At 46.0% G+C, this 18054-nt stretch overlaps 1 protein-coding gene across 2 annotated transcripts in view; it reads right to left on the bottom strand.

The window, feature by feature from the left end:
* The window catches only part of TM9SF1 (transmembrane 9 superfamily member 1), a 105146-nt gene that overhangs the window by 64784 nt on the left and 22308 nt on the right, over nucleotides 1–18054 (bottom strand). Inside the window, exon 2 of one of the 2 annotated variants that reach the window (XM_069238171.1) lies at nucleotides 15039–15098. The exons of the other annotated variant lie outside the window; for it this stretch is intronic. The gene's annotated coding sequence lies outside the window, so the exon portion shown is untranslated. The remainder of the gene's footprint in view (nucleotides 1–15038; nucleotides 15099–18054) is intronic. 2 annotated transcript variants of the gene reach the window in all.

Raw genomic sequence — 18054 nt, 5'->3', positions numbered from 1 at the left:
GTAGCACTTCTTTCGTAAACTGGCTGGCGAGGAGGTCTCTCCAGAGTCTCCAAAACCTCTTGCCATTCCCTCCTTCGGCCCTAGAGTCCAAGGCGTGCACTTCTCCACCACCAACTCCCAAGCCTGCTTCGGCCGGACCGGGAAGAGCAGCATATATCATAGGATCAGCACTCACAGTTTCTGTTTAGCGGCCTCGAAGGATCTGAGCTTTTGCTTCACTGCCATAGAGTAGTTTGGGAAGATCAGGACTTTGGAGTTCTGATAGCAGAGGTCCGATTGGGTCCTGGCCTTGTGCAAAATTGTGTCCCGGTCCCTAAAGTTGAGGATCTTCGGGATTAACGGGCAGGGCGGAGTGCCCACAGGTGGCCTGGGGGCCAGGGACTGGTGTGCCTGCTCTATAATGAACGTGGTGGAGAATTTCTCTGCATTCATCCAACTGCGAAACCACCTCTCAAGGGCCACAGTTAGGATGGGATCGTTTAAGTTCTCTTGTAGGCCCACCAGGCACAGGTTGTTGTGCTGTGCCCGGCTATCCATGTCCTCTGCTCGTTCGTGTATTACAGTCACCGAGGACATGAGTTGGAGGCAGCTTCTCCAACAGCATCATCCGCAACCGGGTTGGGAATTGTGTATTGATCTATATTCGCATGTGGGCCTATGCCAGAGGTGATGGCCTGCACTGGCCCATGGTGAAGCAGCCCAGTCTCCCCAGGTCACGGGCAGAGGATAGGAAGTCAAAAACAGAACTGGTCAACCACCAGCTGCAATCAACACCAGCCCAGGGTCAGCTCAGGGGAACCGCCACCAGTTGTCCAGTTCTCCACTTAGGCATCTTCTCAGCAGCCGGCCCGGTATCGGGGAATGGCCACACATCCCCACGTCCCTCAGGTCCAGGCATTCAGCACTCCCCACCACCCCCCTGCCGGACAGCACATCCATCTCCTCTGTAGCAGGTCCCAGGAACATGTAGGGGGAGGGGAATCCACCCCTTAGCATTCCGTCCCCCTCCATCCTGTGGGGGGGAGGGGGGAGAGCCACTTGCACATCTCCTCTGGTCACCCCTGAGCTCCATCAGTTGCTCCATTTCAATTGAGTCAGTCACCAGTCGGATGCTGGCCTGGCTGTCGTCCCACGCCAGCCCCACCTGCCACCAGAACTTAGGTCACTCTTGAGAGGCAGGGGAAGGGAAGAGAAAGAAAGGAGGAGAGTGGCAACACACAAAAAAAAAAATGGGGGAAGGGAGGGTATCACACTTTGCCATCACCGCAGCTAGTACGGCTGCAGGCCTCGTCTGGCCACCACTCCCGCCTCACCTCCCCTCCAGCATCACTGCAGCACTTCGAGAGTGTCCCACGATAGGCCCAAGCCATTGGGGAAAGGCTCGAGTTCAGGGCCACCCAATCTGAGGCCTAAGACAGGGGCCCGCCTCTGAGCCTACTGCAGATGCCCCAGGTCCAACACCGCAGTGGACCAGGCCTGCTTCATGTGGCCCCTTGAAGGCAGGCGGGCACAGTGCCTGGACGCGCACCCTGGTCTGGCGCATCATGGTCCTCTCTCAGCAGGCCAGCGGCCCCAGGGTCAACCTGGGGCTGCTGTGTCAGGCAGGATCCAGCTGGGTTGTCAGCAGGCTGCAGAGCTCGCTAACAACGCAGCCGCCATTTCCCCCTCCCCCCCCAGTATTTGTTTAATGATCAATTCCAAAATAATATTACATGAAAGCACCATCATGCTGAATTATATTTTTCCCATGCCGATATATTTTCCCAACTTTCTGCAATAAAAATGGCAAATAAAATAAAGGAAACGGATAAGAATGTGAGGTAGAGAATGAGGGCTTTGCCAATGCAAGGCAGCTAGGCGCCTCCAGCGTCCATCAATGCAGTGCTGAATCGATTAGACTCAGTGCTTAAATCAGTCAGCCTCAGTTCCTTTTACCCCCCTATGAGCATGGATCTCTATAAGCTTGCCTTATTTTGCTTTAATAGTTCAGGTTATGTGTCTTTTTATGTCCCTTAACTCAATGTTCTTTCAGGGCCTCTAGTCTTTGAAAGAATTTCTGTATACTGACGTACCATTATGTGCATGTCATTTTCCTTCGTCCAGTCACAGTGCCAGCACAGAGTCTAGTGAAAGGAAAATGTCAAGGACACACACCATGGAGTCTCTAGTATATGTCTACCTGGCAAACACACCACTGGGAAGCAACCAAATTGACAAAAACATCTTTACACAAGGCTTCGCAACAAAGAAGGCACCGAGATTATGCATTTTATAATAGCTACTTTAGGATAATTAATATATCATTGGGTGACCTTGTATTGTTCAGTATTTACCTAACTTTTGCTATGTTGCATTGTTTTGTCACAAACTCTCATGTCTGCTCCCAGTAATGCTTCTCATGACATCTTTATCATGAGAGTTCTACTGGGTAGTTTTTCCTTTTAATCTGTGCTTGTGGCTCAGTGTTTTCCTTGTGGTGAAAGATCTCCTCAACTGGGTCAGCTGGAAGAGAGCAGGCAGTGAGGCAGGGCTAGTCAAGGGTTGCTTTGCTTCAGACGAAAATAAATGTCTTGAAGAAAAAAAAAAAAAAAAAAACACACATCCTTACCTGTCCGTATCTGATCTTTTTAAATATGGTGATGAGGAGTTCTTTGGAACTCAATAAACCAGTGAATACAAATTTTTCCAACTTTCGCAACATGAATTTCCAGTTCTGTTAAGGACACTGAGGTGAGGATTATGCTTCTCCTTTACTGGTACAACCACAGCAGCCAATCAAAACATTTATTATTAAAAAAAATATATACAAATCGCACTTTTTACTAAGCTCACTATGTTGCTTTGTCTGGTCACCTGTTGGAAAGTTTCGGGCATCATTGTGCTTGATTTAGTAAGCAGAATATTCTCTACAGAGGGAGTTTCTTTTGCAATTTCTAGACGTACAATTTTTTTTCCAAAGTCTATTGATTATCTGGCTTTTCCTCATGATGATGAGTTGTGTGGTAAAATGCTTAAAAGTTTACGAGGACTGTATTAGATTGTAATGTGCTGATCAGAATGGCTAACTTTTGAGGGCTGTACAAAACTCTTTTGAACCTGTGGCAGCCGCAACTCTGGCCTGGTGAGTCATATGAATCATGGCAGAGGCAGGTATTGATGTTAGTAGATTTGGTGCACACTCCACTTGTAAAACTATGGCCTCTAAGGCTCTGTCTTTGGGTTCCAGGCTGGAACACATTCTGAAAGCAGCAGACTGGTCCTCGGACTAGATTTAAGCAGTTTTATTATATGCTAGTTGCTCCTATGTCAAATTTAGTTGTTAGTCAGCCTTGAACTATCATAATTGGAGCCTCCAGTCCGGACATAGAATAAAAATACTTCTAGCTTTTGCTTATAGATTTTTCAATTCTATGAGGGGCACAGCGGTGAGGATTATTCCACCCTGGGAGCATGAATTATAGTATTGTATTGCTTGTTTGTTTATGTGTAATTCTGGAGTTTCTGTAATGTTTGAAGTCCCCCCCCCCACCCCCCAAGATGGTCAGCGTAGTGCTGGCTATGGCTTGAATATGTTCTTTTTTAAGGTTTAGAGCAGAAGCAGGACTGAACTCTGGTTGGTGTCCTAGTACCAGAAATGCAGAGGCAGCAAGAGTGAACCCTGTTGGTGACCTGCTAATTGAAGTCAGTCATTTGCTGTTCTGTTGATGCTACTGGAGTTGCTGTTTGCCTTCATCTTTCCTAGTGGTTGGAAAGGCCTTGCAAAAAAAGTAACAGCAAGAGGGTGTTTTGAGTACATAGAGGAACTATGATTGGTGGACTGGGGTCGGAAATGTTAAAGGGGGTTGTTATGATACACATGGGATTTGTAGTTTGTTTATAAATGTTTTGATAGGCTGCTGTGGTTTTGGCTGTAAAGAAAGAGAAGCATAATCTAAGTCTCCAGTCCTGAGCTACATATTTGTTTTTCACAGGTTTGTCTGCCCAGACCACCCCTATATTCTAGGTTGTAGCTGGACTTAGATTCTTCAATTTGAGAGCACTGCCAGGTTTTTCCCCCGGCAGTTTGCTGATGGTTGCAGTGTATTATTCCTGATCAACCCTCCTTTGTCCGGCTGCATCCATGCCTGCTTTTTAGCAATGTGAAAACTCTCCAAGCCATTGGCTGTCTGCACCTCCGCTTCTCTTTCGGTGTCTACTCTGCCTACTGAACTTTGAGGGAGGACCCTGTTCCTGCATGCGGCTGTCTGTGCTTCCTGGAAACAGGTCCCTTCCCCACCTGCACTCGCCTTTGCCACTCACCAACTATGAAGGTGAGTCCTGGCCTCACCCTATAATTCTAATTGTTCTTCCTCTATTTGGCAGTGTTTGCTGGTAGCTCAGCTCCTCCTGCGTCATCACACCACAACTCCCGTTTACCTTTAGAGTCCATGGATATCAGTTATTTTGCTTATGGCACCTAAGGCTAAAACGTTGCAGGAGGCAGGGTTGTCACAGAATTCAGAACATTGATTTCAAGTACAACATCACAGCTAGGGCAAACTTAAAGCCATTGTATTTATTTTATCTGTTTTGCAACAGCACTGAGGCAGGACTGGCCGTGGTGATGTTTAATTCAGATGAAAACAAATTTCTTTAAAAAAAAAATTAAAAAAACAAAAAAAGGAAGAAGAACAAAAAACATCCTTATCAGTCCTCATTTGATCTCTTTACAGACCCCTAACTAGGTTATTTGTCATCATCCTCTGGAAAATGATATGGATTAGAAATCCCACTAACTTGAAGGACACTCAAACTCTGAGTGAAAGCACTTCATTCAATGCTGTAAGCGTGAAAGCTATGTGATGGTTCTTTATGTTCACATGTGTCACTGGAGAGGCTTCTTACATACAGTTGCACCAAGCACAGCAACCCCGCTTCAGATACTCCGTAACTGACAGCTAGTATGTTAGGGACCATGCATTCTAAAGAACCACTAATCTCTTTTGTTTCATTTTGAACGCCCACATCAGCAAACCAATGCATGCCTACAAGCCGAAACAAAAGTAGTAATAGAATTACCACAGTATCAGCAAAAACAAAGAGCTGCAAGAAACACAGCATTCAAGGGGATGTAGTACGGGTCATTTTGGGAGCCCAATTCGCATTTGACTGACTTGACAACCCAAAGATAAAAAGGTGTAATCCCATATAAACCAGGAAAGAAGGATGCACGTTGTCAGACCTGATCATTAAGAAGGACATGTATATCTTCATAAATAAACACTGGAAAGGATTTAAATTAGAAGTCCAATATTAAAGTTGCAAGACTTGAATTTGAAGCAGAAAAATGGGGTTGGAGCGAATAAATACTTAACAGCACCATGATATAGAGAAAATTTGAAAATTCCTACAAAAATATTTACACATATGCTCAGCAAAGTGCAGTGCAAAGGCACTAGATTAAATAAAGTTAGGTGAAAAAGATGTCAGCATCAGTTTTAAATCCACTCGACCTTCTGTCACACCAAAAAGCTAGACGCAAAATCTTGAATTTACAGCCTACACTTTCAACCACAACACCTTGAGACCCTACAGGTTATTAGCTGCATAGCTAGACAGAGTCTCTACCAGATAATGAGTTACCAAAAGGTAAGTAACTTGTTCATCTGATAGACACTTCTAGCTGCAGATTCCTTACCTTTGAATAGATACAAAAGCCATAACCTTCTGGCGGTGGGCTGCAGATACTACTCCTTACACTAAGAAGCCCTGTAGGACTAAACAGACAAAGTGCCCGTCTCTTCATACCTGACTGTCCAGGCAGTTATATCTTGCAAACATGTGCAAAGATGCCCACATTGCCACCAGATAGATCTCTGTAACTGGTACGCCTCGAGCTAGCGCAGTGGTAGAAGCTTTGCCCCTGGCAGAATGAGCTTGCAAGCCCTCAGGAGGCTGCTTCTTGGACAACGCATAGCAGATTTTAATGCAGAGAATGACCCAGCGCGAAATAGTTCACTTCTGCACTGCCCGGTCCTTCTTTGCTCCAAAATACCCCACAAAGAGTTGGTCAACCCACCTGGAACTCTTGTGCAGTGCAATGCTCTTTTTAGGTCCAGTCGATGGAGTCACTCCTCTTCTTTAGAGGGATGCGGTGGAGCAAAGAAGGTGGGCAGGGTGATGTTCTGACCCAGATTAAATGGGGTCACCAACTTGGGGAGGAAAGAGGCATGAGTTCCGAGTACCACCTTGTCTGGGTAGATGGTGAGATATGGTGGCTTTGATGACAGGGATTGCATCTCACTCACCCTCCTGGCAAATATTATTGCCACTAAGAAGGCTGTCTTGATGGTGAGCTGCCGGAGGGGACAGTTATGCAAAGGCTTGAAGAGAGCACACATCAGAGATGTGCGGACCAGATTGAAGTCCCATTGGGGCATAACAAAGGTCATGGGGGAAACATGTACAGGCCCTTTGAGGAATTTATGTACAATGGGGGGGAATTTAAAACAGAAGGCTGATCAGGCAGCTGAAGGAATGCTGATAAGGCAGAAAGATAGCCCTTGAGAGTCCCCAAGGCAGAACCCTGCTGGGCAAGAGAAAGAATGAAGATAAGAATATCAGAAAGAGGATCAATAGACCTTTCTGTACAATAATATACAAAACACTTCCAAAGGCAGGTGTATATCGTTTTAGTGGAGGGAAGCCTGACTGCCAAAATAACTTTACAGACTTCAGGAGGAAGGTCAAAAGCCATAAACTGCCGTCGCTGAATCTCCACACATGAAGGGGCAGAGTTGACAGGTCGGGTGGAGATCCCTCCCCTGTTGCTGCGACAGAAGATCCTCCCGAAGGGGCAACCTGATCGGAGGATTGATGCTCATTTCGAGAAGCATGGGATACCAGAATCTACGTGCCCAATCCGGAGCCACTAGGATGACTTGGGCCTGGTCGTTCTTGATCTTCTTGAGAACTCTGGGCAGGAGTGGTATGGGCGGAAAAGTGTATAGGAGACCTAAATTCCACTCACAACAAAAAGCGTCGCAGAGCGATTGCTGCTTTGGAAACTTCACAGCGCAATACTGCCAACATTGCACGTTCTCTACGGAGGTGAACAGATCTAACCAAGGCTCCCCCAACTGCTTAAAAGAGTCCTTGCGCCACCTCCAGATGGCGATACCATTCGTGATCCGCTAAGCAACGACGGCTGAGTTAGTCTGCCCTGGCATTGAGAGAACCTGCCTGGTGCTGAACCACCAGGGTTATGCCCTGCTGTTCCAGCCATGTCCAGAGACGCAGAGCCTCTTGACAAAAGGTCCACAACCCCAAACCGCCCTGCTTGTTGCAGTACCACATTGCGGTGGTGTTGCCCTTTTACAACAGGAAGAAATGCTTTCAATGCCAGTCGGATCGCTCAGAGCTCCAACAGCTTGTTATGGAGTCCGGATTCCACCGGAGAACAGCGGACCAGGATTTCCAACTCTCCCAGATGGCCGCCCCACTCCAATCGCAGTTCACTAACCACTACAGCAGGTCTTTTGAAGTTCCCTCCGAGATCTGAACCGTGTCGGTAAGATTTCCCGGATGCTGTGCCCACTGGAACTTTAGGTCCCACTGCAGAGCCCTCTTATGCCATCTGGCATTTTTGACTAGCAGGATGCAGGAAGCCAGGAGTCTCAACAGCCTCAGAATGTCTTCAGGAAAGAGGCCGAAACATTGGAATCATAACCTAAATATCATGGACTTGCTGCTTGGGAGGATTAACCCGAAACTGAACTGTATCCAGAACAGCTCCAATGAAGGGGACGGCGCGTTTATAGTGAACCCCAGCAAATGCAGGAGGTCCGCCGTTGTCTGAAGGTGGGTGACGAGAGCCTGGGGTGTAGGAGCTTTCAACAGCCAGTTGTCGAGGTAGGGGAAGACGGAAATCCCCAGCCTGCGCAGATGAGCTGCTACTACCGCCATCACCTTGGTGAACACCCTGGCGAGACTGAAAGGGAGCACGGTAAACTAAAAGCGCCCATGGCCCACCTTGAACCACAAGTAATGCCTGTGGGTGGGCAGGATGGGGATGCGAAAATACGCATCCTGCAAGTCCAACGCTATCATCCAGTCTCCTTAGTCTAGGGAAGACAAGATCTGAGCTAGCATGAGCATCCTGAATTTCTCCTTTTTGAGGAAGAGATTGACGTCCCTTAAATCCAAGATAAGGTGAAGGACCCTTGCTCTTCTCTGGAATCAGAAAGTAGCGTGAATAACAACCACTGCCTATTTCTGACATCGGGACCCTTTCTATGGCTCCCTCGGCCAAGAGAGACATAACTTCCTCGCAGAGAAAGATTAAAGGACCCTCCATCAGCAGTTCTTTCAATGGAGGGATAGAGAGAGGGAAAGACTGGAAAAGGAGGGAACAGCCCTTCCGTATGATCTGCAAGACCCATATGTCAGATGTAATGGACCGCCAGTGAGGGAGATGAAATTGAATCCTCTCTCCAACTGGATGAACATGGTCTTGCAGAACCATATTAGGAGGGCTGGGTGTTGCGAAAGAGGGGAGCTGGGTGGTAGCTGGGTGGTGGCTGACCTCTGGCGAGACCCTCTGGGTCTGAAGGTACCAGGGCCTTGTCCTCGCACTGGATGCTGTGAAGCTGGAGGACGGTGGCTGACTTGTGGCTGGCATTGTAACCCCACTCCTCCCCTGGAGCCTCAAAAGGGGCGATGGGCAGACTGCTGGCGAGCGGGCGCCGAGAGGCCCAAGGATCTGGCCATGGCTCAAGAGTCCTTGAATTGCTCAAGCGCCGAATCTGCCTTCTCACCAATAAGGTGTGAGTCATTGAAGGGCATGTCATCAGATTTGCCTGGACATCCCCCGAAAAGCCAGTGGTACGCAGCCAGGCGTTGCGACGAAGGGCCTCTGTCGAAGAAATCACCCTGCCTGGAGGAGGGGGGTGAGGTGGGTGGAGAATGAGGCACCATGGGATGTGGAGTCTTGGACCACCAAGCTCTCCGGGGTGGGGGTGTGAGAGTGAGGAAACTAGGTTCTGTAGGAGCTGGTCAATGGCGGCGACCAACTGTCCTATTCACAGGAGCCCCTGTGCTGGGTTTGGACCACGTCCCCAGCAGGACATCAGTAAGGGCCTCATTAAAGGGTAACATCGGCTCAGATGTAGCAACCCCGAGCTGAGACACCTCTGTCAGGATGTTAAGCCTGACCGGCATTGCAGGCCAAGACCTCAGCCGCTCTACGCACCACCATGCCATATGATGCTCCCTCCTCTGTAGCCACAGAAGGAGATGAGAGCATACCAGCATCTGGAGAAGTATCCGGTCCGCTGGCTTCCCCTAGATCCTCATACCAGTCCTGATCCTCTAATCCATACTCCAAAGGGTCCTCAGAACCCTCCCACTCCTCACCTGTGCCTGGCTGATCAAAATAAGCCTCAGACGCTGATCTGGGCCGGGTCCCCAGCGTCTAAGTCGGAATCATGCAACGTCGTTCCAGCTCATCAGGAAAGAGGATGGGGCTTCCACCACCAGTGGGCTTCAGGCCTAGAGACCGCTCTCTCAAAGCCTTTTGGCCCATGGCCCGGCAGTCGGAGCATGACTGCGAATCATGGTCCCTGTGTAGGCACCAGAGACATATCTGGTGGGGGGTCTGTAACTGACATGGGGCGATGACAGGCGCCACATGGCTTGAACCCGGTCTTCCTAGATTAAATCTTCCTCGCACAGACGAAAAAATTATTTGACAAAAGGTCAAAAAAAGGCTTGCCAAAAAGAGCAAAGGGTAGCTCGATTACGGACCTGCGCTTAACCAGCACGGAAGGAAAAGAACTTGCGTGCGCGTGCCAGTGTGACATCACAGACGGCTCCAACAACACCGATGAAGCCACGGGAAGCCGGGCAGCGCGCGCGGGTAGTGCTCAGCAAAAGAATTCCAGATTCTAAGCTGACACCAGGGAATTCAAAGGTAAGGAATCTGCAGATAGAAGTCTATATGATAAGCACAACAACAAGCATGTACTACAACTACAGGCAGGAAGAATGAGATCCAACATCCTTATTGATGAGGCTCAAATATATCAGTTCTTACTCTGGGCCACAGGACTTCAAGTTACAGGAATAAATCTCCTAGAGATGGAAAACAAAGCCACCCAGACTCCCATGGTGTCAGGTAGAGGCCAATAGCAGGGTACAGTTGAAGTCTAGTTGCCACTGGCCATGCTGGGTACTTCCAGGAAAAGGCCTCTTGTAGCATCTCTGTAGCTTGAACAGAAGGTCAACCTTATGACCCATGTAGTCCACTTCTTTGTCCTGGGTGTAAGAGGGAGCATGTCCAGGCCTTCATGTTCCTCTCAAGTCACAGATAGCAGGTCCAGTCCTCTTCCTCTTCCTATCTTCTGCAGGCACACAAAGTATTCTGAAATGAGTGCCTGGAGGTGCCACATTTATGCCACGGCACCTGCTAGTTTGTGGGGTTGGCTCCTGGGCATTCCATGCTCAATGAGGTAAAAGTTCCTGGGGCCACCCCTTTCCACTTTTTCAGTACTTCTTCTATCCTTACTGCAAACTGGCCCAAAATGTCTGGACATTTTCAAGATGGTGAAAGTATATGGCCACACTAAATTGGGTGGTGAGGTGTGGTGGTCAGTGTGGGAATGCTGTAGTCAAATCACCATTGTCCTTCCATACCTAACACCAAAGTCCAATTTGAAGCAGGCACGGTCTCCACAACTAGCCTGATAAAGCAAACGCAGGTTCCTTCAGCAATCAGACCAGAGATCCACAAGATCGTGGCATCCTGCTCTCTCCCTTTCAAGTGTGCACCAAGTGTTACATGTGGCTCAACAGACTGTCAAGTAGGGTCCAAGTGTGGTGAGACAGGATGCCCACAGCCCCCGCTTCGATTGTTCAGTGAAGTTCAGAGGAGTCATCTCTACCCATTCAGGGAAAATAACTAATTTCACTTCAGTTCAGGACCCAAACTGTAGTACGATACATTATTCTTTACAGTACAAAAAAAAAAATAGCAATTACTGGCCCTATTTATTGGATAGGTTTCAAGCAACCATTAATTAGCAAAATTTCCTCTCTCAGAAATTAGCCATTTAAGTGGATTTTCATGATTGCTACCTACATTACTGGAATCAATGTTAAACTTAAAAGCCTGATCAATTTTGTTCACATTTTTCTTCAAAATCACACAGAGTTCGAGTTTGATTCTAAGTCATGCACATACACCCCTCCGGTCAATAAGTTAAACACCCTTATCCGTGTCTTGAATTTTGCTAATAAATTAAATAAACAAGCATTGGCAGAGCCAACATGTCGTGCCTGTGCAAGAACTATTGGCTTTGCCAATGTGTTTTAGCCATATTGTACACCAGCGTGGCTGAAGGCTAGTGGAATGGCGAAGAGTGGAGTACAATGTTGAAGAATAGAGCAGCAAAGTGTGCTGTGAATTGGAATGGCAGTGTGGAGACGCGTAGAGTGGCATACACTAGAGTGGTGTAGAGTGCATTGGCGTAGAGTGTTGTGAGTATAGGGGCGTAGAGTGCAGTGGCATTGAAGTCAGCGGCTTACAATGAAGCATCCTGGAGTGGCGCAGATGAGTCTAGTGGCATAGAGTGTAGTGTTGTAGAGTGGTGTAAAACAGAGTAATAGAGAGGGGCAAATTACAGTATAGTGCCATGCAGTGCAGTGATATAGAGTGAGTAGCATAGCATGGCGTAGTGCAGAGTGGCAAACAGTTCTGTGGTGGAAAGTGCAGTGCTGCAGAGTAGAGTGTCAGAGTGCAGTTGTGGAGAGTGCATTGGTGTAAAGTGCAGTGGTTAACAGTGGAGTGGTGTAGTGTTCAGTAGCATAGAGTGACGTAGAGTGTAGTGGCATAGAGTAGATAATTTTAGAGTAGAGTTAAGTGACAAAGTAAAGTGGTGCAGGGTAGAGTGCAGCTGCGTAAAGTGACAGAGTGTAATGGCAGAGTAGAGTGCAGTGGTGTGAAGTACATTAGAGCGGCGTACAGTGGAATGGCACAGAGTGCAGGGGCATTGAGCTGAGCGTTACAAAGTAAAGTGCATTGGTGGCATAAAGAGCAGTGTTGCAGAGTGTCAAAGAGTACAGTGACGTAGAGTGGAGTTGTACAAAGAAGACTGAAGTGCTGTATAGTGCAGTGGGGAAAAGTGCAGTGCTGTAGAGTGGCAAAGAGTGCATTGGCATATAGTAGAGTGGTACAGGGTAGAGTAGAGAGGCATAGCGTGAAGTGGCATAGGGTGCAGTGGCGTGGGGTTGTGGCAGAGTACAGAGCAATGGTGTGGTGTGGTGAAAATTAGAGTGGAGTGTGGTACCACACTGCCATTACAGACAACACATTTCCAACTGAAATGACTATTACATTTGCACAGAATTACAGTTTTATTAATAAAACTATACAGTGCACAGACCAAAACTTGTCGAAATAGCATCACCTAGTTTAATATGATCAAAACGAATTGTTAAAGTATTTGTTTCCAACACGCATCAGAAATAACAAAAATTGTGCTTTATTTGTGCATTCATAATACTGATATACTCTGAAACATTTACACAGATCATTTAGATGCTGTTGTGTGCTAGAAAAAAATAAATAAAATCTTTCGTACCCCTACTATCCAGCTAGATTGTCACATAAATCCTCTCACTCTGAAGTCAGAGAAAAAAAAAGTAAACAAGTGCTCTTGGAAGACAGCGCCTGGCATTTGACCTAAGTCTTTGGATTCACAGCAAATGTGACGAGATAAGAGCAAGATTTAGGGCCCCGTTTACAGAAAAGGAGAACTCAGAAGGATTCTGTGAATAAAGTTTTGGTGAGGGAAGGACCACAATCAAGCTAACCAGCCTAAAACAAATAAAGCCAGCAAACAGAAAGCAAGAAACCGTGAATTACAAGCCATAAATTGTAAATGAAACAGTTGACATAAGCAAGTCAATTCAAAGCACCACGGCCACCTTGAACGCAAGAGTTATTGGCTCCCTGCGTGAATGTCTAAAAAGGATTGCGGATGGGATAAAAGGCAAAACGAAACCGGAGGAGGGGCCATCACACGTTCTGGAGAAATCGTGACGCATTGCGATAGTCAATAAAAATGTTCAGTTAGCGAAATCACCTGGAAGGGAATCCGCACACAAAAGTAGGGACATTTCACAAAATGAACCAATCAAAATAAAACATTTAAAACTAGCACAACAAAGAACGAATAGCAAGAGGGGGCATGGTTAAAAGTCCACAGAGATATTACAATAGGCCAGAGCACTTGTGCGCCCGACCCTAATAAGATGAGAAGTAAATAAAAGATCATTAAAAAAAAAAGAAAAAGAAAAAAAAAAAAAACACACATATTGAAGGCATAACGGAACAATCAAAACCCTATATGAAATGGCTCGGCATTTAGTTAGTAAGAAAGAAGAAATCCTCATTACAACTCTCTTTTTATGTGGGAGGGTTGGTACACTCGCTGGGAAAAAACAAATAGATTTGAAAATTACATTGGTCAAAAGTCTAGCTGGTAAGTAGCTGTTCCAGGAGCATGCTTTGAAACTGAGCTTCTACACTCGTATTTATAGAACGGTAGGTAATAACTGTATAGCAGAAAGAGCATTAATTCATTTTTATGGTCCACAAGGGACCCTATGTGTCTGCAAGAAGGTAGTCAAGCAGGTACCTTGGATACATAACCCTGCAACAGACAACAGTAGAAGTGCAGTAATTGTTCATGACAAAAGCAAGTTATGGACTTGATCACTGAACAGAGAGCATAGTGATTAAGACAGAACTTGAGAATGAAGGATCTAGTTCTTCTGAAGAATGAAGGGCTCAGCAAAACCTTTTCAAGATGCAAAAATGTTTAGTCACCAGGAACATCAAAGATATTCCAGGAACATGACAAGTGTGCCTTATAATGAGCATGAAGAACAAAGATCAAGCAAAACAAATATGAAGTAAAAAAAAAAAAATTAAAAAAAAAAAAAGACAAAAAGTATAGTTCCCAGTTCTATTCCTCTGCGGATATCCTATCCTGGGCCTCTTCTTGGGAGTGAGGAGGCCATTTTACTCTTTGGCATTTACTGCCATCAGGTCTACTTTACTATCCAACCGTCTGTCCACCCAGTAGTTTAGTCCAACACTTAAGACACGCAGCCCTTTTGCCCCGCTCACTTCGGCTTGCTTCTACTCTTTTCTGTGACCCAGTTTCCATGCTTGCAATCTAGCCAGCCAAACCCTGCTTCTGTTCCACCACTCTTTTAGTTGCTCCCTTCAAACTTAAGGGAATACCTGTCACTGTGCTCAATCCTTCGTAGTCCCAACATATGAAGTACATATTTTGAGTGGACTAGGACAGCTCATTCAAACCTTATAATGGGGAAGGGGAACCCAACCGCCTCCTTGTTGCTGCAAGACCTTCCAAAAGACTTGGCCGAACAAAGGACTGCTCCTTACCCTCTTCTTCTTGGCTATCTTTTTGAACCAGCAAAAAACAGTATTACTAAGCATCCAAATGACATTTGTCCGAAGTGAGGGAGGAGGGTGGAGAAGGCAGTTTTTCTCCAGCCTGAGTCTCGTTTGCCTGCAGCACCTAGCCCAAGTCCTGCACTTCTTATATTTCTGCCAGGGGGAGCAATCAGGGAGGCGGCTGTCTTGCATCAGCAAGGGGTGCACTGCACAGAATCGAACATACTCACTCTTTATTGATGGACTGTGGGCTCCATGGGTGCCGCTACAGGTATTTTGCTTTACTGATGGGCGAGCCAAAATACACATACAGAGGAGTCGAAAAGATTCTCTGGAATGCACTTCTTAATCTAAAGAAGACATTTACTATATCTCTGCGCAAGGCTTGTGAAGGAAGGTCAGTATAACCGAAAGTGCACTTTTAAAATGCGCAACAATAAAGTAAGAACATGTACAAAGAATCTTCACTCTATAAACAGCAAATATATACATGCAAAGATACAAACACATATATTGATATATATATATATATTCATACACAATGCAAAGCAAATAATTAATAAAAATGCATCACCGTGGGGCCTATCTGGTGCTTCATCCTTCTCCTGCCAGCAAGTCGTTGACCCCGGTGCGACTGCAACGAGAAAGAGAGAAATCTACCCTCACGGGAAATGTATCAGGCATTCGACGTCTCAATCCTGATTGAGGTCTCTGAATCTCCCACTGTTGGCCCGAGTCTCTTATATATCTTAAACAAGCAAGGAAGGAGATTTCTGGAAAAATCCCTCCCACTCCGCAAGAAGTATTAAAAAATGCTGGCTATTTTAGGTCAGGGTTGAAAGAAACAGGTTGGAACTGGCCAGTTTCCCAAAGTGTCTCTCCAAAACCTAAACCATTACCTGCTGTACCATAATCATAATTCTAGTACATCCTTATCTTGCTGACTGACCAACTCCTCCACGTTATGTACTAGCCATTTGGTGAGAAAAGAACAAGCAGACACATAGAATAGAAAACACACTGCATAAGATGTTTTGTACAGAAAGATACTCGCACTTTTAACATGGAGGTGAAATTAAGGCTAAACGGACTACAAAATGGAGTCTGTAACTCGTGACTGCTAATGTGACTGTGGACTGCTAGGCCATGTGCAAAGTGGTGCGACGGAGTCAGTGGTCAAAACACAAATATCACTACAACAGGTATTGCAACTATGTTAGCTGGGGTAGATGCTTCGCTGGGGGAGATACACTAGGCAGGGTTGCAAGTCATTTCCACTCCAAGACACCAGTAAGTGCTGTAGGGGGCAGCAATCACTACCAGTCAAGAAGTACTCAACAGAGAGTTAAGCTACCCCCTGCCCCTTGAAGAATTAGGTGCACAAGGGGAGAAGAGGACAAATGCAGGCATCCCTGAAGACAAGGGCGATCTAATGATAGTTAAGAGCAATGCACCTCATCTTGGGAAGTTCCCTGCTGAACGGAAGTCAGCCATGTCCTGAGAGACCTTGTAGGTATGGGAGAGCAGCCTGCTCAGGGGGGGGGGGTACCGAAGTATTTGGCAGAGGGCAACGTGCTGCCAATGCTTGAAACCGGAACAGAAGATGGTGGTGCCAAGGTGTATTCAGTCTTCAGCCACAAGGCATCAAGAAGTGCGCCAGCATGCCACAATAAAAGAAACATTAGACGAGGCACTAGCAGTCCTCCAGTGACCTAGGGGATGGCAGATCCCAGTTGGAAAGAGGGCGTGGGCTAGGATGAGAATAGAGAAATCTCTCCCAACTCTCAGTCCTTAGAGCTGGAGCCGAGTGGTGATGATTAAGGTGACAAAATTCAAAGCAGACAAGACTCTAGTACAATAGTTAGGGTCAGGCAATGCCAGCAACTCGGAAACTGCAGGACTGGTTTCTCACCCATCTCAAGCACCTTTGCCATATCAAACGAGCCAAGCACCTCAAGCCCCTGTAACACCAGGACTGGTTAATGTTGTATGGGTTGTGGTTAACCCTGCTGAAACTCGTGCCATTACTGGAGCCCAACTTTGCAATTTAAAAATGTAGGCAGTGTTAACCATGATACTGGGGACATGTAAGGGATGAAACAAAATCAAAGCTCTCATGTTTTGTACCAGAATGGGAAAATTTAAGAAATTAAGAACAAAATAGACACCTATTCGGCTCAGTCAGAAGAAATGAAAATGTGTTTCTATTTTGGAGACTACTGAGGGTGAGCTTAAGTCAGCAAATGCCTTCTAGGTTAAGGAGATTAAGTCAATTACGTCTCAGAGGAACAGGAGAATCATCCAAAGAGACTGAATTTCCTTTTTGTGGGTATACCTGAAAGAAAAGAGTAGGCATTCAAATCAGTAGATGTCACAGAAAGTTTAATAAGAACTCACATCCTCCCAGAATTTAAAGAGGATCTCACTATTATGAGGCTGCATCATGTTCCATTTACAGAGTACGCAAACACTGCACTGCCATATACAATACTTTCAAGTCCCTAGAGAGCTTCAGTTTTCAGATCCTCCCAGATATGACTCTTGAAACACCAAGGCATCGGAAGAAACCATGACTTCTAATACCCATGGTTGAAGCAAAAAGTGCTCCAACTATATTAATGCAGCCGGCAGGACTGGAAATGTTGGTAAATGGGACATTTAAGATCTGTCAGGCGATAGAGGCCGCTAAAGCATATCTTCATGAACTTGGAGGAAAGTACAGTTGCTGTAATACACTTAATTTGTTTTTTGAAGCTTTTGTGCTCCACAATGGGGGAGGTATTGTTTCATAATGTTGGTTGTGGGGGTGTGGTGAAGCCGAGTAGGGAAATAGGTGCAGCCATCACACTCAAAAGGTGAAAAGTGGTTGGACACCTATGTGAAGGGAAAAGAAGTCAAAGCAACCCCATGGGTATACAAAGGAAACCAAGAGTAATGCAAGGTATAAATAGGTTTAAGGGTGAAATGGATATGCCTCAACCCTGCCACTGGTCAAACTCAGAGTTAAAGCAGGGCACATTTTTTTTTTTTTCGCTCAGTGTCAGACGGCCTCAAGGACAGACTTCTTTCTTATATCCAACTCCCTTTCAAGGGCAGTTGCTTCTTAAGTACACGTTCTTTGGACCATACAGTAGCCAACTTGGACGTTCCTTTGCATCTACAACCACCACTATATGTGTAGATGGTTCCTTAATAAAGCCCTAAGCTTAAAGGTGTTTTTGGAAGAGATGGGAACAATACAACTTTTTGCTGGAAAATAGAGCGTCTGCAGCATCAGAAAGCGTTTGGAAGGAATACAAGCTAACAATGAGGGGAGAGATTATTGCTTACGAAAGCACAGACAGAAAGATAGGAGGATGAGAAATTTCAAAGCCTCTCAAGGTGCTCCAAAGAACCGAAATTAGATTGCAGGAGGTACAAGATAATCAATTACAGAAGTAGCTAACAAGGAACCACAGATTCTTTTTTTTTTTTTAATTGAACAGGAGTGTAGAAGTCCTTTAGCATGACTCCCATGACACATTGTTTGGGGTGAAGAAAAAGTTTTCATGTTTATTTTGTCCTTGGGACAAGCAGACCTAACCTACTGC

Source organism: Pleurodeles waltl, chromosome 6 (genome assembly GCF_031143425.1).
Source record: "Pleurodeles waltl isolate 20211129_DDA chromosome 6, aPleWal1.hap1.20221129, whole genome shotgun sequence".
Classification (NCBI taxonomy): domain Eukaryota; kingdom Metazoa; phylum Chordata; class Amphibia; order Caudata; family Salamandridae; genus Pleurodeles; species Pleurodeles waltl.
Note: the sequence above shows the minus strand (reverse complement) of the source record. Positions and strands in the feature narration are given on the sequence as shown.